General features: G+C 40.6%; 1 protein-coding gene across 4 annotated transcripts in view; it reads right to left on the bottom strand.

Annotated features, from left to right (window-relative positions):
• LOC125452044 (NEDD4-like E3 ubiquitin-protein ligase WWP1) overlaps positions 1–18,255 on the bottom strand; it is a 130,119-nt gene extending 111,864 nt beyond the window's left edge. For all 4 annotated transcript variants that reach the window (XM_048529954.2, XM_048529952.2, XM_048529953.2 and 1 more), the window contains exon 1: positions 18,124–18,255. The gene's annotated coding sequence lies outside the window, so the exon portion shown is untranslated. The remainder of the gene's footprint in view (positions 1–18,123) is intronic.
• Between the last annotated feature and the right edge of the window lie 3,712 nt (positions 18,256–21,967).

Genomic DNA, 21,967 nt, shown 5'->3' with positions numbered 1-21,967 from the left:
AGGAACAGCCAATTTGAGTGATGTCTATGAAATAATGAAGGGACTAGATTGTGTTTACACTGACAAATTATTTTGATCAGATAGACTAGGGAGGTCACGGTCACATAGGGTGCACAAGGATAAACATGCAGAGGAATTAGGTGGCTCCTCTTTTCCTAGAGAACATATATAATAAATTATTTGCACACACAGGGTATGTAATTTGCTGTAAACCTAGCAAGTAGCTGAACTGGTTTCTTATGGGGCTCATGGCATCGAAAACTAGGTAATCAGTAATGCATTCATGGTTAATGTTGCTACCTTGAGGAATTTCAATCACTTAACTGAGTCAAAGCAATTCCCTGATGTGTAGGAATATCCTTGTAATGTATAAAGTCATGTTGCTAGATGGAGCGTACAGACGGATTTGCTGAACTTTTCTTTCAACATTTTCGAATGTTGTGTCATAACTATGCAGAAATAATGCTCCATTGTTAGAAGTTTGATATTAACCAGAAACTAAACAGCAAGTAATAAAAGATGTCATAGTATTCAAAGAGCAGGCCATTTTCTAGGCGTCCTTGTGCATACTCCTCCTCTAACCAACACCAATAAGAGGTATTAATTGAATATTAATGCAAATTGTGTCTTTAACATTGTGTTGTGTCCAGTTTGCTGCTACAGAGAACTAGGGGTCACCCTTTTAGGAAAGCAATGAGGGATTTTTTTTTCCCCTCAGATCTTGAGGCTTTGGATCTTTTTGCCTCAGAAGGCACAGTCCTTCAACATTTTTAAATCAGAGAAAGACAGAGTCCAGTTCGGCTGGAGAATCAACACTTGTTGGGGAATTTGGAACACAAATAGATCAGTTATAGCTTTTTTGAATGGTACAGCAGACCTGAGGGGCCAAATGGCCTAATTCTGCTCCTAAGTTTTATGTTCATATGATATTTTCCAAGTACAGCAAACTTTTTGTTAACCAAGACCTATTGGCAGGAGTGCGTCGGTTGATCAAATTTTCCAGATAAGAGGTCCACATAATGAACGTAAAAACATGCTAAGTAATAGAAACACAATGCAGGAGATATATGCACTTATACTTTATTTACAGCATAAATCACAAATAATATTTTAATAAATAAGCCTCCCTTAATTAGGAGCAAATAAGCCGAGCAGTAATGGAGAGCTTGACGTTAGTGAATTGATGAACTGAACAGATATTTTGCGTCAGTTCTTACTAGACGGGATACAAGTAATGTCATGGAAATAGTTATAAATCGAGAATTGAAAGGGAGGGAGGAGCTACACAAAAATAACAATTAAAAGGGAAGTTGTATCAAGTCAATTGCTGGAAGTGCAGTGCGAGTTGACAAGTCGCAGTTCTGATAGATTTCCTCCTGAAGTCTTAGAAGAAACAGCTGGCGAGATGCTTGATGCATTGATTTTAATTTTCCCAAATGCATTAGATTCAGGAAAGGTTCCTTTAGATTGAAAAATAGCTAAATGTAACTCCTTTATTCAAAAAAGGAAGGAGGCAGAAATTATGGGACCTGCAGCCATTAAGCTTAATGTCGATCATAAGGAAAATTTTAGAAGCTATTTAAGAACAATAAAGGAAACACTTTTACAAAAGTAGACCATACGACCATACCTTGCACCTGCTCATCTATTCAATACAATCTCAACTCAACCTCTGTTTCCACCTGGTTCACATATTTTTCGATTCAAAGAAAAAAACCTGTCTATACCAGCCTTCGACAGAGATTGCATCAAAAACCCTTTGAAGTACAGAAATCCAAAACTTTACAGCACTTTAAGTGAAGAAACATCTCATGAGTCATAAAGAATCAAAACCATAAACTAATGCTATGATCCAATGTTCTGGGCTCACCGGCTAGCAGAAACAATTTCTCAATGTCTACTCATTCAAAAACAAGTAAAGTATTTCATTCATCTAAACTCCAGAACAGAGGCCCAATTTACTTAGCCTTGCATCAAAAGGAACCAATCGAGTGAACACTCACTGAACCACACCCAATTCAAGCATATCCTTCCTCAGTTGAGTGCAGTATTCCAGCTGATATCAATTTTTTTTTACAACTGTGCAATTCCTTATTGTTCTATTACAATCCCCTTGAAATAAAGGCAAACCATTTGCCTGCCTAGTTATTTTCAGCACTTGGTTGCTAAAGTTCTTTGTTGCTTGTATGAGTAAATCCAAGTTCCTCTGATCATTTCATGGTTACAATTTTCATGCCTATTAAAACTATTTTGTGTTTCTATCCTTACTAACAAAGAAAATAATGTCACACTTCTCTGTATTATGGGACTCAATGGGCCAAAGAGCCTGATTCCTACGATTCTATGATTATAAACTATTATCTTGTTGGCCACTCAATTAATATATCACTGTTCAAATCACTTTGAGACTCTGTGTCCTCCCTGCTTGGATTCCCATGCAGCTTAGTATCATCAGCAAACTTGAATACATTACTCCAGGCCCTTTCATCAAAACTAGTATAGAATGCAAATAACTGAGACCTCAGTATTGATTCTTGTGACACAACACTAAGTCTAGACTGTCTACTTGAAAGTTAGGAACCTAGGAGTGTAAGAACGTAGGAACTGGGAGCAGGAGTAGACCATTTGGTCTCTCACGCCTGCTTTGCCATACAGATCATGGCTCATCTTCCATCTTGATGTCATTTCCCCCCACAAATTCCATGTCCTTGATGTCATAATCCAGTATCCAGAAAAATACTGATTTCTGTCTTGAAACTGTTCACTGATTGAGCTTTCATAGCCCTCTGGGGTACAGAATTCCAAGATTCACCACTCTCTGCATAAATCAATCACACAAGAAAATCCACCATTCCAGGGATAGTCTAGAGAACATCTGGTGTACTCCCTTCCACAGCAAACATATCCTTGCTGAGATAAGCTGGCCAAAGCTGTACACAATATGCCAATAATCTCACCAAGGTTCGATATAATCAAAAGACATCATGAATCTGTATTCAAATCCCCTCAAGGAGTAGGCCATTATACTATTTGCCTTTGTGCTTCTTGCATTTGCATCTTAGCTTTCAGTAACTCATAAACAAGACCAAGTTTGGATATTAACGCTTCCCAACCTCTCACCACTAATGCAATACACTTTCTCTGGAAGTTTTCCTACCAAAGTAGATAACTTCATACTTATTCACATCATATTTCAACTGCCATGTTCTTGCCCATTCATTTAATCTAAGTTGCCTTGCATCCTTCTCACAACTAATAGTCCCACCTAATTTTTCCTGTCATCAGCAAATTTTAAAAATATTATAGGGGGTCACGACATCTAAATCACAGAATCATAGAGCATGGAAACAGACCACTATATGTGATGCAAATTTCAAAAACTAAATTATGTACTGAATTCCTAGGTCATGCTCTGTTTTACAACATTACCCATAGCTCTACTTTTAATTATGTAAGTCTTGTTCTTGCTTGTTTTATCAAAGTGCAATACCTCACATTTATCCAAATTGAACACCATTTACCATTCTTTAGCCCACGACCCAATTGATCAAGATCTCTTTGTACTCCTCAGATAACCTTCTTCACTGTCCACTATATGACCAATCTAGATGTCATCCGCAAACTTACTAACCATGCCGTTATATTCTCATAACAACAGGGAAAATAATGTGGACCCAGCACCAATCCCTGTGAAACATCGCTGGTCACAGACTTCCAATCCGAAAAACAAGTCTCCACCATCACACTGTCTCCTGTCGTTAAGTCAGTTTTATATCCAATTTGTAAGCTCACCCTGAATCCCATGTGATCTAATTTTATGAGTTAGTTTATCACGCTGAAGCTTGTCAAAAACCTGAGTAAAGTCCAAGAAAACAATGTTTATCACTCTGCCCTCAGTCTTCTTGGTTACTTCCTCAAAAAACTCAATCAAGTCTGTGAAACATGATTTCCCTCTGACAAAGTCATGCTGATGATCCCTGATTACTCCTTGCTGATCCAAATGCATATAAATCCTATCTTTCAGAATCACTTCCAACAACATACCCACCAAAGTCAGATCCACAGGTCAGTAATGCTTAGGCTTCTCCTTACATCACCTCAAACAAAATCACAACATTAACCACTCTCCAGTCATCCAGCACTTCACCTGTAATTATTCATTATACAAATATATATGCAATGGGCCTCACAATTTCCTCCGTAACTTTATGTAAATGATTTATTTGAAAATATAGAAGACTATTAATGAGTTTGCAGATGACACCAAGATTGGTGGTGTAGAGGACAGGGAAGATCAACTAAGACTACAAAGAGATCTTGAACGATTAGGTCAATGGGCCGAAGAGAGACAGATGAAGTTTAACTTGGATAAATGTGATGTCTTGTATTTTGGTAAAACAAACAAGGACAGGACTTATGCAGCTAAAAGTAGGGTCTTGGGTAGTGTTGTAGAAGAGAGAGACCTAAGGGTTCAGATACATAATTCTTTGAAGTTTGCATCACATATAGATGGAGTGGTTAAGGCAGCATTCAGTATATTTGCCTTCAATGATCAGGCCTTTGACTATAGGAGTTGGGACGTTGTGTGGAAGTTGTACAAGACATTGATGAGGCCTCTTCTGGAGTACTATGTCCAGTTCCCTTCTAGTTGCAATAGGAAGGATACTATTAAACTGGAGTATGTTCACAAGAGATTTATCAGGGTGTTGCCAGGTATGGAGGATTTGAGTTATAAGGGCAGGCTGGGACATTTTTCATTCGAGCAAAGGCAGTTCAGCCATGACCTTACAGACTTATAAAATCATGAAGGGCGCAGATAAGGTTAATGGCAGGTGTCTGTCCCCTACAGTGGGGGATTTCAGGAGTAGGGGCAGATTTTTAGGGCAAGAGGAGAAAGAGAGACATGAGGGGCAATTTTTTTCTCACCCCCACAGAGGGTGGTTCGTGTGTGGAATGAACTTCCAGAGGAAGTAGTGGATGCTGGCACAGTTACAACGTTTAAAAGATATTTAGATAAGTACATGAATAAGAAAAATTTGGAATATTATGGGCTAAGCACAGGCATGTGGGATTTGTTTAGTTTGGAATATGGTTGGCACAGACTGGTTGGATCAAAGGGTCTGTTTCCGTGCTGTAGGACTCTAGAAAATGGGAAATGAGAATTTCTTCATGCTTCTCTGGGTGGAATAGTTTTAGTGCCCTTTGATAAAAATGTTAATTTCAGCATTGACAGTTATAACGTCATAGCGATATACAGCACAGAAACAGACCCTTCAGTCTAACTCTTCTATGTCAAACAGATATCCTCAATAAATCCAGTTCCATTTGCCAGCATTTGGCCTGTATCTCTCTCAACCCTTCCAGACGATTTTGTTTATTCTATGAGTTTCAAAAAATTTGGCTAACCTGTGAGATCACCTGGCAACCATGACCATTTTACCCTTTTTAAACAATTTTAATCCATGCAAGTACCGTGCAGTAAAATTAGATCATAGAATTTAAAAATCAACAGTCCACTTTTTACCGGTATCATGACGTCTATGAACTCTAAACAGTTGTTAAAGGTGAAGGTAGAGATGAAGGGAACATGGTAAAGGAGTTGAATAAGGGATTTGTCAATTGAATAAATAAGGTTAGGATTGTCTTTGTGATCCTGGAGTGGTTACCAGTTATAGCAGAAATGAGTAAAGCCCAATTGTGTTGAAGTCATGCAGTTGGATCAGGCAATGCATGATGACTAAACAAGTTGTGCACACATTGCACCAAGACTGAAATATTAGTAGCAGAGAAGACAGCAAGAACTTCACTGGGGCCAAGAACTAAGGTAGGGATGAGGCAGTAATTGAGCAGACAGGACAGCTACAGAAATAGTATTTCAATTGGTCAGGAAAAAGTTTGACAATTGGAGCTTAAACTTCAACTGCAGCTGTAAATGACTTGCCCAATTTTTTTTTTATAAATGGACCCTTGTCATGAATTGTAGTGTCACCACTGCTGACCAAGGAAGCATGGGTTCAACCTGCAGCAGAGATGTTTAATGATGTCTCTGAGTAAGTTGATTAGAAAAGATCTAACAGGGCTGAAATTAGTGATTGAAAAGGCTTGGAGGAGACAAATAGTGAGAAACAAGGATGTTGTCAGAGACCTCCTTGTCCATAGACAGCACAATAAACACTGAGATACTACTCAAAACAGTAAAGGAAGCCGCTGCAAATATGTTTAAGAATACAGTTTATACAGGAAGAGTTAAAAGCGAACTGACAAGAAAAAAACCACAAAGTGAGTTGAGATTGAGGCTGAAAAAAATCACTGCAAACAAAGAATTGACAACTTACAATTTTTTACATTTCAGTTTTGATGTCAGTATTCATGTCAACCAGAATTTCTAAAAAAACCCAAAAACAACAAAAGCATGAAACCAAGTTGGATTAAATCTCAATTTTTTTGAAAAGCTAAGATAAATGCCAAAAGTACATAAATCTCCTAAACAGGAGAAAGAGGTTACCTTTTCTCTCATGTTGAAAAGAACTTGTAATGCACAGAACCATGCAGCACATGAGGAGGCGACTCAGTCCATTTAGTCTGTGGTGGCACACTACAAGTGATACTGATTCCCTAATCCTTTCCTACAGTCCTGAAAATTTATCCTGTTTAAATGAGAGATCCAATTATCTCTGGGGAAACTCGGACTGATTCCCCATTCCCCATTCCACCAACTTTTAATGTAATCAGGTAAGCATTGCCTGAAGTCTAACCCTCTGTTGTTTTGCCAACAATCTTAATCTTTGTCCTCTGACACTGGACTCCACTTTTTTCTCTCTTTCTACTTTATCAAAACCATTTGCAATTTTGAATATCTCCATAAAACTCAAAGATAATAGGTACTGCACATGCTGGAGAATCCGTGATAACAAGGTTAGATTAGATTAGATTACCTACAGTGTGGAAACAGGCCCTTCAGCCCAACAAGTCCACACCGCCCCTTGAAGCATCCCACCCAGGCCCATCCCTGAACACTACGGGCAATTTAGCATGGCCAATCCACCTAGCCTGCACATCTTTGGACTGTGGGAGGAAACCGGAGGAAACCCACGCAGACACAGGGAGAATGTGCAAACGCCGCACAGTCACCTGAGGGTGGAATTGAGCCTGGGTCCCTGGTGCTGTGAGGATGCAGCACTAGCCACTGAGCCACCCAAAAGCGTGGAGCTGGATGAACACAGCAGGCCAAGCAGCATCATAGGAGCAGGAAAGCTGATGTTTCGGGCCTAGACCCTTCATCAGAAAACTTCTAGGCCCGAAACATCAGCCTTCCTGCTCCTATGCTGCTGCTTGGCCTGCTGTGTTTATCCATAAAACTCAAACCTGGTTCAGACAGCCAAATGATTATGGATTCAAGTCCCATTCCTGGGATCTAGGCTGACATTCCACTGCAATAATGCCTGCAAGGCATGTTGGCACATCCTGTGGTCCTGATAGAGGCTACATAAATGCTTTCATTCTTTTTATTAAATCTTCATTTACCTTTTGTTTCTCTAAAGCGGGAACATTCCAAACTTCACCAGTCTCTGCACACAACTGAAATGCATCTTCCCTGGTTCATTCTCGTTAATCTCTTCCAAGGTCTTGATGTTCTTTCTAAAGTCAAAAATTGGACACAATACTCTGGCTGTGATCTAACCATTATCCTTGAAAGTGTTGTTGACTTCCAAATTAGTAACTAGAATCATCTATTTATAAGGCCCACAATTCTTGCACTTTTTTTTAAGAGAGCAGATTATTTAAACTTGTCTCATCACCTAGAAGGATTTCTGTACGTGAACTTACAGGTGTCCTGTTCCTACATTCTCATTAAAATTGCACGCATTAATTCATACTACCTCATTGAGTAATGCGATTAGAGAAAACAATCTCACCAATCTACTTTCTTCTGAAGTCAGCCATTGTTTTATTCATTATTTAAATGATTTTAGAAATGTAGAAAATAGGAGCAAAAGCAAGCCTTAAATGGAGAAAAACTGCAGAAAGCTGCAGTACAGCTTCCATTGGAGGAAGCTCATGGAAGGCTCACTAGGATGATCCACAGTACAGTCTTATGGTCTTAAAGGCTATTCAGCTCATGCTTTCTTCGCCATTCAATATGATATCACTGATTATCCAGCTCAGCACACTGCTCCTACTTTCTCCTACAAATTTTCAGCCCGAAGCACGAAATCTAAATCCTTCTTGAAAGTGTTCAATGTTTTGGTCTCACCTACTTTCTACTGCAGAGAATTCCACAGGCTTACCATTCTCTAGGTGAAGAAATTTCTCATCTCAGTCCTAAATAATCTACTCCTTATCCTTAGACTGTGACTCTTGATTCTGGACTTCCTAGTCGTTTGGAACATCCTTCCAACATTTACCTTGCATTGTCAAGTTAGAATTTTATAAGCTTCAATCAGATTCTTCTGATTCTTCAAAACAGCAATGAAAATAATCCTAACCAATATGGACTGCCTTCATTCGTCAGCCCTGCCATCTCAGGAATCAGTCTGGTAAAATTTTGTTGCATTCTCTCCATTGCAAAATCTTTCCCCCAATAAAGGATACAGAAACTGCACACAGTAACTCAACCAAAGTTTCACTGAAGCCCTGTACAATTGCAGCAAAACATTCCTACTCCTATACTCGAGTCCTCTTGCTGTGAAGGCCAACATGCCATTCGCTTTCTTCACTGCCTGCTGCCCCATGAATGTTTATTTTCAGCAACTGGTTTACAGGGACACACAGGTCTTGTTGCACCACCGTCCTTCCCAACCTATTCTCATTCAGATAATAATCCGCCTTGTGTTTGCTTTTGCTATCAAAGTGAATAACCTTACAGTTATCCAGATTATACTTCATATGCAATTCATCTGCCTACTCAATCAACTGGCCCAAATCACAATGAAGAATTGCTATATCCTCCTCACAGTTCACCCTCAGCTGTGTATCATCCACTGACTTAGAGATATTACATTTCAGTCCCTCATCTAAATCATTGATATATATTGTGAACAGCTGGGGTCCAAGCACTTAATCCTACAATACCCAACGTGCCATTTGCTTTTGTCACTGCCTACCACTTGGAAAAAGACCTGGTTATTCCTCGATAATGGGAAGTGCAGATGCTGGAGAATCCGAGATAAAGTGTGGAGCTGGATGAACACAGCAGGCCAAGCAGCATCTCAGGAGCACAAAAGCTGACATTTTGGGCCTCGACCCTTCATCAGAAAAGCTTTGTACTATACCTAATCCCATGCAGTTTAATTTTATATAGTAACCCCCTTAAGAGGACCCTTATCTAGAGTTTTATGGAAGTTCAGAATACAAAAGAACGTGGCCATAGAAAATGTGAATTCATTGACGGACACCTTCAAGATTCTATAGTCTCTGTTAAAGTTCCTACAAATTGGAGGGTGGCCGATGTAACCCCACTACTTTAAAAAAATGGAGCAGTAACAGGAATGTATTGACCAGTTAGCCCAATGCTGGTAGCGGAGAAAATGCTTGAGTCCATTCTAAAAGACATAATAGCAGAGCACGTGGAAAACAGTGACATGATCAGGTAGGTTCACCATGGATTAATGAAAAGGAAACCATTCCAAACAAAGCTACAGTTTTTCAAGCATGTAACTAGAACAGTTGGTAAGGGAGAGCTAATGGATGTAGATTAGTTGGATTTTCAGAACAGAGGAGATGGGCACTTGGATTTATTGGCCTTTAAACCGATGAATTTCCCCAACTCTACTTCCCTACTAATACTGATTTCCTTCAATTGCCCCTTCTCCATAGGCTCTGAAGTGCCTAATGTTTTGGGGCATTACTTGTGTAGTCAATTGTGAAGGCAGAGCCAAAGTGTATATTTTCAGTCTACCATCTGTTTGCTCCCCAACATAACTTCCCAGTTTTTGATCGTAATGGATCTTCATTTAGCTTCACTTATGTTTTTCTCTTCACGCATTTATAGAAGATTTTACAGTTTGTATACTCCCTGCAAGATTACACGTGCCCTAATTTTCCTCTCTTAAATCAATCCCTTTGTCTTCCTTTGCTAAAATCTAAACTGCTCCCAATTATCAGGGATTTTTTTTGGATAGTTTGTATGCCCTTTTCTTGGATAAAATATTATCCCTAAAATTCCGTTGTTATACACAGTCAGGTCACCTCTCCAGTTTTGTTTCTGTGCCAGTCAGTAATTATCAATTGTTACAGTTCCTCCATGCATTGTTTAAATGTTTGTCATTGCCTACCCATGGTCATCCCTTTAAGAAGAATTCCCCAATTAACACTGCAACTTACAGTGAATACTATTGTAGTTTCCTTTACTTAGATTCAGAAACTTAGTCTCAGAACCACCCTCAACACTCTCCATCTGAAAGAAGAATACTAACATTATGATCACTCTTCCTCATGGAACCTTGCACAACTAGATTGCCAACTCTTCCTTTTTCATCTCACAATATGCAGTCTCACATGGCCTGCTGTCTAGCTGGTTCCCCAATGTACTGATCCAGAAACATAACTCCTGGAATTCCTCAACTGTATCATTACTGATTTGATTAGCCAAATCTACATGTAAATTAAAGCTGCCCTTAATTACAGCCGTATCTTTATTGTTTGCATTTCTAATGTCCTGTTTAATGCCTTCCCCAACACACCACTACAGTTTAGAGGTCTATATAAAACAACCAGTAGTATTTTCTGTTCTTTGATGTTCCTAAGCTCTACCAATGTAGGTTCCACTTTGCCTGAGCTAGTATCCTTCAAGTTGTGTGTCATTTTCAAATTTGAAATTATACATCTATGTGCAATTACACACAATTCCAGATTATTAATCTATTATGAGAGCACAGTGGTTCCAAACTAAATATAACAGATATCACATATTTTACTGCAATCCAAAAGAGTACAACGCTCTGCGTTATGGCTGGAAGTAATATCCATACATTCTTTGCTAATGCCTCTTTAATCCCACAGATTTAAAATTATGCAACAAATCTATTATGTGGCCCTTTATCACAGCCCTGGGACATCAATGGCTTGTTTCACAACCAGTGCCTTAGTCCTGAAGTACATTATCCATTACATGACAAATAAATCAACTTTCTTTTTCCTCCCACAAAAATCAAATGAATGAGCCTATAATCTGATTTGAATGGTATTAGCTTCAAGACGAGTGTGGGTCAGACACCAAGTGCATCTGCCGTTTTTCTTTGAACTTCAGTTTAAAGAGTCTGCCAAAAATAGCTTCTCTGCCAATACAACATTTCCAAAGCACCCCAGTAAAAAATCCACCTAGATTCAGTCCTCAAACCTGTAGTCATAACCCACTGATTGAGAAGAAACTGAGCCATGGTAACATTTAACGTATTAGTGCTGGATTAAAACTTGCTTCAAGAAACACAATATGGTGGTGCAGGAGATGTGGAGGGCATGTTTATTACTCCAGAATATCTCAGTTTGTCCAGGTTGATTGACACAGCAAGACAGCTAGGAAATCAGATTCCACCACTTTTCCTGGACCACAATACAAGCATTTTGTAGATGGACATGTCATTGATTTTGCTGTTCAATTTTTCAGTACATTAAAATTGGTTTAATGTTTCAATTTTAAGAAATCACCATGGATATCAGTTCTATGCCTTTCTAATTGGCTTTACATATGGTTATAATGATTCAACAGGTTAGAATTAACTGGACCTAGTGATCTATTTTGCCTTAAACCAACGCAAAATAGTCCGTAATTCTGTTTATCTCACTTGCCGCTTAAGAGTTTAACTTTATCATTTATGCCCTGTTTATACTGTCAACTGAAAACGAAAGCAATTCCAGTTTCCAGTGCACACTGGTTTACAATTGACAGTACAAACTCTGCAGTCTGATTCTGCATTAGATTTTGAGATCTGCAAGATTCTTTAAACTAACCCATTCAGACATGCCATACCAAATCTCTGTGAGAGGCAGAAGTTGAACCTGGATCTTCTGGAGATTTGGAATTAGATATTTTCTAACCAACCTGTTCAGAGCTGTTATTACATTCTCCTGGAACAAGTGGGACTTGAACCCAGACCTTGTGCTCCAGAAGAGCAGGAGCGCCTCTAGTATTTGGAATTAGTGATATTTTGATAACTTTAGCATTTTTGTCAACTTTCAAATATTACAATACAGAACGAGGCCATTCTGTCCTTCAAACTTGTTACTGTTTTATTTCCCCTTGGGGTAAGAAATCTAATCTCTCTCCTGCTTGCCTTCCATATCCTCTTATGTTAACTCACAAGTAGCTACTAATTTTAAATACTTTCTAATCAACCTGAGATGTCATTACACACTTCTGGAGCAGATCTAAATACAGGCCTGGAGGTCCAGAGTTAGGGACACTACCAAGTCACCAGAGCTCTAAAGTTTGGAATTAAGATTTTTTATAAATCAACTTGTTCAGAGATGTTATTACACAGCTCTGGAATGGGTGAGGTTTGAACCTGGACCTCCTGGCCCAGAGGTAGGGACACTAACACTACACTAGTGCCTATTGAGATCTGGAATCTCTTATAATTAATTAAGGTCTGGAATTATTAGTGCTTGCACAACTTGGATCAGGTACACCAAGAATAAAGATAAATTCACACATTTTACTCCAAACATACAAGAATACAGAAATTATTTGTAAAATATTTGGAGAAATTTCATTGTGATAAAGTACACAAAGTAAAGCCAGGGTAAAACAAGAAATAATAAGTTATTTTGATAAAAAGGTACTTGGTGACAAATGACAACCATCAATTTATTCACATTTGCAGATTATTCCCTGCTAATGTTATTTGTAACTCTAATCTTCCAGCAAAAACAGCCCTTGGCCTACCAAGGCTAATTCAAAAGATCAAAACATTAGTATTGCTGTTGAATCAATATAAACTATATGCAAGTTGAATTGGAAAGGCATGGAACTGTTATTCATGGTGATTTCTAAAAAAATGAAATCTTAAACCTATACTTACATCAAAATATTGATGCACCATCATTTTTCTATAGAACAAAAATATAATCTCTCTCACAAATATTTGAAAAGTAAGTAGTTTTATGGCAGAAAACATATGGCCTGATTATCTGTCCTGTTTTACATAGAGGAAAAGAAAACATCATGCATCAAAAACAGGTGTTTTTCTAATTGAAAACCTGGTGTTTGAATAGACTCTATCCGAATGAGCTAGTAAAGCACTTGGTGTGGCTGATCGAACTGTAATTGCCTTTACCTCACCTGCCTTTTCCAAATAAATAACATCTACCACAAAGCAAATTTAATGCAACACCTGTATGGTCAATTTGATTATACTGCTGCAAAGGTGAAGAAGAAATAAAGCCATCACCACTTCAAAGAAAATAATTCTAAATATCTAATTTCAGGCTTTTTTTCTAATAGTTTTGTTTTGACACATCGCTATTAATTTTATAAGTGTTCACAACTGGGCTCTCACAAATGAACGTTATCACTTCTCTGATTTATCTAAGCAGAGCTGCAAAATGATGCAGTAAGACTGCATGGAAAACATTAAAATTCAACTATTGTCTTCACATGTATAACCAGGTGTCGATTACTCAGTTGGCTGGATAGCTTGTTTTCAATGCAGAACAGATTGGATTCCTGTACTGGCTGAGATAACCATGAGGGATGCCCTTTCTCAACCTCACCTGAGGCATGGTAACCCTCAGGTTAAACTACCACCCATCAACTTGCTCTTAACAAAGCACAGTCCTCTGGGACCATGACAACTATGCTTCTATACTGTAAACAGATTCTCAATGGAGTATAACATATTCTTCATAAAGATACACATCATTAAATGCAAATCTTGAACATAAAACACATAGTATAACTAATAATATTATTTTGTTTTGTATTTTTATATTTAATGCTTCCCCCCAGTCGCCTAAGGACATGAACCATTTTTAGACAAGATAATAGCCAAATTAATTTCTCACATAGTAGTCAACCATGAGGAGAAGCATGAAACGACACTAAGTAGCTCAGCTTCCAACTTTCTGCCCCGATCTCTCATTTACAAACTTCCTTTGTTCCTGTTCCTTTAGGAATGTTATTCGCTCTCCATCACCATCTTTCCAGCACATTTCAAGTAACAGCTAATTGTCAGAAAATTATATAAAGGATTCTGACTATGAGTTTATATCAAAGTACTCATTTGTATTCTTGCCTTGCACAAATATCCAACAATTTTTCTTTCAGATTTTTAGTTTTATGACAATCCTAGGACAGTCCTTTATGACAATTACACTGATCGATACGACTGCCTTCAGCATGTTTGGAAAACTAAAGACTACCCTGGCCTTCTTGCCTTCATACACAAATTTTTGTGTGATATCAGGATGCCAAAATATATTTATTTTACCCAAGACACAAGAAACAGAAACTGAAGGAGGCCATTTAGTCCTTTGAACCTACTCTGCCATTCATTAAGAAATTCACCAAGTTCCTGAGATAGTTCCTTCCAAATCCACGACTATTCCCATTAGGACAAAGGCAACAGATACACAGAATACCACCATCTGCAACCTTCTCTCCAAGCCACTCAGCAAAATGACTTGGAAATATATTGCTGTTCCTTCAGTATCATTGGCTCAAAATCCTGGAACACCCTCCCTGCTAGCATTTTGGGTCAACCAACAGCATAATGAATTCAATGGTTCAAGAAGGGAGCTCACCACCACCTTCAAGGGCAACTAGAGATGGTCAATGAATGTCGGCTCAGCCAGCAACACCTACATCATATGAATGAACAAGAAAAATTTTGATGTTCCACCCAAACTCCACCTTTCCACATTATCCTCTTATTTTCCTCAGTACCCAAAAATCTAACAACCTTGGTCTTAAATGCATTCATCATCCAAATCTCCAAAGATCCCTCAAGTAGTAAACTCCAAAGACAAACAACTAATCGTCATGAATGTTTCTTCATTTGATGGCAAGTATCAATATGTCTTCTTAACCACTCTATCTTCCACTATCTCAAGTGACCAGTGGACGGACGGACAGACGCACCAGCTCCCTCTGATCCTCACTGCTTTGCAAGGTCCAAGCCATTCGTACATACTCCCTTATCTTGTTTTTCCTACCCAAGTGAATCATCTCACACTTACTTGGATTATATCCGTTTGCCACTGATCAGCCATCTGGCCAGCCCATCCACGTCCTCCTGTAATCTAAGGCTATCCACCTCACTAATGTCTGGGCCATCAGTGAACTTACTGATTAAACTTCTTACGTTCAAGGCTAAACCATTTATATATACCACAAACAGCAAGCGCCACAATACTGATCTCTGCAGAATCCCACCTGGCACAGGCTTCCAGTCAAAAACACATCTCAACCATCAGCCTCTTCTTCCTGTCATTCAGCCAATTCTGGATCCCATAGGCTTTTACCTTTGCTATCAGTCTCCCGTACAAGATCTTATCAACTGCCTTGCTTCCAATCAATTACGTCCAATGTATTGCCCTCATCTACACACCCAGTTATCTCTTTGAAGGATTCAAATTGGTCAGACATGTACTCCGCTTAACGACACTATGTTATTATTCTTGATGAATTCTTGCCTATCCAAAAGGCAGATTAATTTTGTACTTCAGAATTGTTCCTATTAGCTTCCCGACTATTGGGGTTAGATTGAGATGCTAGGAACTGCAGATGCTGGAGAATCTGAGATAACAAGGTGTAGAGCTGGATGGACACCAGGCCAAACAAAGGAGCAGGAATCTCTATCGCTTCCCTAACTCCCCACCTACATTCAACTTTACTGGCTCCATCCCCGCCTCTTTGACCTGTCTGTCTCCTCTCACCCTACTTTCTCCTTTATCCATCTGCTATTCACCTCCCCCGTCTCCCTTTTCATTTCAGAATCCCCTTCCCCTCCCCCATTTCTGAAGAAGGGTCTTGACCCGAAACGTCAGCCTTCCTGCTCCTTTGATGCTGCTTGGCCTGCTGTGTTCATCCAGCTCTGCACCTTGTTATCAGAGGTTTGACTGACTGGTCTGTAGTTTCCTGCTTCATCCCTAGCTCACTTCTTGAATAACAGTTTGAAAACCAAGCTAAACTAATGTCAAATCACAAGAACTTCTTTTAAAGGTGTTCTTGTATGTACTTTGACCCTCTTCTGATTTATAGGACAATCAAATATGTAAGTTCATAAATGCAAAAACTCCAAACTGCAGTAACTGAAAAGGCTGTACTCTTAGTCACTGGTCAAACCATGGGTTCATGCAGTCCTATACAGTACTACAAATGAATTAGCTATCAAGAGGAGGTGATTTAGCAAAATATCTGCAACTTGGAGATAACTGTCCAGGTGGCCACAGCAAACGAAGCATCATGGGCTGTGTAAGAAAACCAGACATTCAACATAAATATATTATAGGTATCAGGCTTGAGACAAGTCAAGATTTTGTTCAAAAAAGCTCTCAACATAAATACTTAGCATGAACAGAATTCAAGACCTGTAATTTAAGATACAGTTTTAACTAATTTCAAATAATATTTTGGACATTAATTTGAATACTGACAACCAATAACTTTCATACAACCATAAGCCATAAACAACACAAACAGCAAACTAATACACTATTAAACACGAGAAATTGAGGCTTTGCACTCTGCACACATCTTCCTAAAGTAATTATGATTAAATTTCATGTTACGGTCTTAACTCCTTGGCTAAGCATATGGGTGATGATGGGATAGTGTAGGGGGAGGGGCTTAGATTAGTTCACAGGTCGGCGCAACATCGAGGGCCGAAGGGCCTGTTCTGCGCTGTATTGTTCTATGTTCTTTTTGATTTTACAGAGAAGAAATTTTATTTTACAAAGACAATCTAAATTCAACGGATTTGCAGGGCTTTCCTGAATTATACCAGCTGTCATTTGAGCAACGTTAGTGGGTCACGACAACTGTAATTTTCCTTTTCAGATTTTTAAATCTCCCATATATCTATACACAGTAATTACAAAGCTGTAAACAGCTCATCGGGCTGTATACTTGCAGATATTACTGGGCCTTTTTTAGAGGCCTGGTACTAAGATGCTGCAATATTCTACTTCTGTCAGCAGAGGCAGAGGAATCCAGGAATTCTCGGATCTTGGAACTTGCAAGCAAGGGGCGGGCGGGGAGTCAGCTACAGCTGACAGGAATCCAGAAAACATTTTTAAAACACCCTGAGAAAATGCATTTCGTTAAACGGCAAAACCTGCAAACGCTGCTCCCTCTTCAATCACATCGGGTGCCCTGGATTGTAATGCCCACTACCAGCAAGAAGATCGAGAAAGATTTTGGCCAAAAGCGCTTGTGTACAAATATTAAGACGTGCTGCTGGCTGCTTCGTCATGGTCACGGACACTTTGTGATTGCCAGGAGGGCAGCATGCAGTTGGAATTGCAGTGGTCCCTTCTCACAAACAACAACCGCCCGCCCCCACACACCACAACCAAGCCATCTCATCCTCCCGGCTCGAAGACAGAGACCAGACAAGAGTCCACTTCAGTCCCGAACACAAACTAAACCCATGTCTCCCAGTTGGCCCAGGTCAACTCTCATCCATGTATCAGCAATTTTAAAGAAAACAAACCTGGGGGGGGGGGGGAGAAGAGAGCGTGCTGCAAATGTCCACTCCTTTGACAAGGAGTTTTATTAATGTAACATTTCTATTCTCCACAGTCTGGATTGAGTAAGAGGTGCCAGCTGAAACTCGGCTGGAAAGCCGGATCAGCAGCTCCATGTTGTCTCTCCTTCCCCCAGTCCCGACCCCCAGGCCCTTTGCCGGCATTCGGTTTATCTCCATGGGCTCAGGGTCGGGGCCTCGGCCTCCTCCGCCGTGGCTGCCCTGAGGGAAGGGAAGGGGAGGGGAGGGGAGGGGAGGAGAGGCAGGGCCCAGCCGCAGCCTCCTCCATCCCCATCACTCACAATTCCGGTCAGAACCCAGAGCGTCCGAAGAGTCTCCCTGCTCGGAGTGGGCCAAACGGGAACAGCATCCAAACCGGACGGACATACAGACAAGGGCCACGGTTTGCAGCCCGCAGTCCGGGGCCTACACCACTCACCCGTTTAAAGGCCGTCCTCACCCTCCTCCTCCTCCCTGGCCCTGCCGATCCGGCTCTGGCTCCCCCTCACTCTCCGTATCTCCGCTCCGCCGCGCAGCCCCACTCGCCAATCCCCATCTCCGGCGCGGCACCGTCACCGCTCGAGTGCGCGCGACACCCCGCGAGTGCGAGAGCGCGCACGTGCGACGCCCAGACCGTCCGGACGGCGCGCACGTCAGAGCCGTGCTCCTCTTGCTTGCTGTCCGGCGGTGCACCCGCGGTGTCGGGGGAGTTGGAAAGCTGTAGGGTGTTTATGCTGAACGGCTAGAGCAATTGTATCTCTCTAAATGCACCGAGTAAACGATGTTCAGATTCTTCAGCCTCCATCCCACAAACATTCTCAGGCGGTATTGTGTGTTCAAGCAATAAAAGCAAAATACGGAGGACACTGCAAACCTGAAACGAAAACAGAAATTACCTGAGAAACTCAGGTCTGGCAGCTTCTGTGGAGAGAAACTGGGGTTGCGCCTCCAGTCCAGAATGATACCTCGCTGACCTGCAGACTTTGCCACATGCAGAATAAGTTGTGCTTGAAGGGTCAAGAACATTAGGTATTTGGAGATTTCTGTGCTGTCACCAACGCTTCAGTTTTGCTTCAGCATGCTCCCAATGCCTTCCTTTTGCATTTGAGTTCATCGACAAGCGAGGGACTCCCATGAGGTGATGGGAAAGTTCATGCCTTTGAGGGCATCCGTGAAATGTGTCTGAAGTCTTCTTCGGAGTCTCTTGCCACAACAAAGTTCCGAACAGCGCAATTACTTAAGGAATCTGATGTCTGGGACAAATAGTATTATATGCTGAAGATATAGGATAAACGATAGCTAGCCATCTTGTCAAAATCTGCGCATAGAAATCCTCGCAACCTGCACACCGAGAATTCTACGTACTTCTAGGCAGCACATTATATAAATTTATCTTTTACTGCCAGCAAATTCAGAAATTGAAACAAGTTGCTGGAAAAGCTCAGCAAGTCTGGCAGCGTCTGTGGAGGAAATATCAATGTTAACGTTTCGGGTCCAGTGATCCTTCCTCAGAACTCAAGGTTCTGACCTGCTCAGCTTTTCCAGCAACTTCTGTTTTTGCTCCTCATGTACAGCATCTGCAGTTCTTTCAGTTTTTGTTACGTTCAGAAACTGGTCACCTTCTGCTGTAAAAGTCATTGAGACAGGTATGGTTGATCACATACTACAACCATAATAACATATAAAACACGTGCTTAACAATGTGCTTTATCAGTAAAAATATTTTTGACTGTAGCTGGAGGAAGTATAAGAACAAATGGCCAAAAACTTGATCAAAAAATTGGTTTTAAGTAATGTATTAGATAGAGTAATAGAGGTCTACAGCATGGAAACAGACCCTTAGGCCCCACTTACCCATGCGTCCAGTTTTAGATTAGATTAGATTACCTACAGCGTGGAAACAGGCCCTTCGGTCCAACAAGTCCACACCGCCCCTTGAAGCATCCCACCCAGACCCATTCCCCTATAACCCACACACCCCTGAACACTATGGGCAATTTAGCATGGCCAATCCACTAGACTGCACATCTTTGGACTGTGGGAGTAAACCGGAGCACCTGGAGGAAACCCAGGCAGACACGGGGAGAATGTGCGACTCCACACAGACAGTCGCCGGAGGCTGGGATTGAACCTGGGTCCCTGGTGCTTTGAGGCTGTAGTGCTAACCACTAAGCCACCAAGGTGATCTCATTGAAACCCCTGAAGTGGTCTCAATTAAACTAGTCTCATTTGCATACATTTGGTCGATATCCTTCCATATCTATCCCATCCATGTATGTGTCTAAATGTTTCCTAAATGATGATGAAGTTGTAGTCACTTCTACCACTATGTCTTGCAGGCTGTTCCAGACACTCTCTACCCTCTGTGTGAAAAATTTGCCCCTCTAGATCCTGGTTTATGTTTTCCCTCTCAAGCTAAACCTATGGCCTCTGGTTTTAGACTCCCCTTCCAAGGGGAAAAGCTGTTGGCTATCTACCTTATCAATAACTCGTATGATTTTGTAGACATTCATAAGATTGCCTTCAGCCTTCTTTGCTCCAAGGAACAAAGTCCCAGCCTATCCAACCTCTCCTTAGAACTCAAACCTTCCAGTCCTGATAGAATCCTAGTAAATCTTTCTGAGCTCTTCCTAGTTTACTTATATTCTTTCTATAATGGAGGCCAGAATGCATGCAGTGCTCCAAACATCTTGTATAGCTGCAACAAGACATCCCAACTTCTATACCCAGTGCTCTGACTGATGAAAACAAGCATGTTGAAAGTCTTCTTCACCACTCTGTCTACCTGTGACTCTAATTTCAAGGAGCTATGAACCTGTACCTTTAGATCTCTGTCCTGCTCTGGTTTGACCCCCCAAAACGCAACATCGTGCCTTTATCTAAGTTAAACTCCATCTGCTATTCCTCAGCCCACTGGCTCAGTTGATCAAGATCTCGCTGCATTCGAAGATAACCTTCTTCACTGTCACTATACCACTAAGTTTCATCCATACCCCCTAAATTCTCATTCAAATCATTTATATAAATGACAAATAACAGTGGACCCAGCACCAAACCCTGTGGCACACTGCTGGTCACAGGACTCCAGTGTGAAAAACAATCTCTTATCACCATCATTTGTCTTCTACTGTCAAGCTACTTTTGTATACAGTTGGCTACTTCTCTCTGGATCTCATGAGATATAACCATACTCAACAGCCTTTTGTTTGGTATTGTGTCAAAGGCCTTGCTAAAGACCATGTAGACATCATCGACCACTTAGTCTTCATCTACTCTCTTGGTCCCCTCTTCAAAAAACTCAAATTCGTGAGACATGCTGACTATCCCAAATGAGTTGTTGCCTCTCCAAATGCCCTCGAACAACTCACCCATCACAGATGTTAGGCTCACCAGTCTATAGTTCCCAGGCGTTTCCCTTCAGTGTTTCTTAAATAATGACACAACATTAGCCACCCTCCAATCTTCAGTTGCATCACAGGTGGCTGTTGATTATACAAATATCTCCACCCCCTGCAATTTCCTCCCTAGCCTCTGACAATGATACTGTTCATTGGGTTCTGGGGATTCATCTACCTTAATGCTTCTTAAAGCTTCCAGCACCTCCTCTTCTGTAATGTGAATTCTTTTCAAGGCATCACTATTTATTTCCCCCAAGTTCCCTCGTGTCCATTCCATTCTTGATGGTAAATATCAATGACAAATATGCATTTAGGATATCACCCATCTTTTTTGGCTCTGCTCATAAACAATGTTGTTGATCTTTAAGAGACCCTATTCTGTCCCCAGATACTCTTTTGCCCTTTGTATACTTGTAGAATTGCTTTGGATTCTCCTTTAACTTATCTGCCAAAGCCATCTTGTGTCCACTTTTAGCCCTCCTGATTTCTCTCTTAAGTGTACTCCGAAATCCTTTATACTTCTCAGGGAATTCACTTCGTCCCTGCTGCCTATACATGTCATATGCCTCCTTCTTTATTTTGACCAGGGCCTCAATAACTCATCCAGGGTTCCCTGCTCCTGCCAACCTTACCCTTCACTCTAACAGGAACATGCTGGTCCTGAATCCCCATCTCAATTTTGAAAGCCTTCCACTTACCAGATGTCACTTTACATGCAAACAGCCTCCTGTAATCAACTTTGAAAGTTCCTGTCTAAGACCATCAAAATTGGCTAAGCCCAATTGAGAACTTTAGCTTGTTGAACAGACTTATCCTTTTCCATAGCTAAGTTAAAACTAATGGAATCATGGTCACTGGTTCCAAAGTGCTACTGCATTAACACTT

The sequence above is a fragment of the Stegostoma tigrinum genome, chromosome 5 (genome assembly GCF_030684315.1).
Source record: "Stegostoma tigrinum isolate sSteTig4 chromosome 5, sSteTig4.hap1, whole genome shotgun sequence".
NCBI lineage: Eukaryota > Metazoa > Chordata > Chondrichthyes > Orectolobiformes > Stegostomatidae > Stegostoma > Stegostoma tigrinum.
Note: the sequence above shows the minus strand (reverse complement) of the source record. Positions and strands in the feature narration are given on the sequence as shown.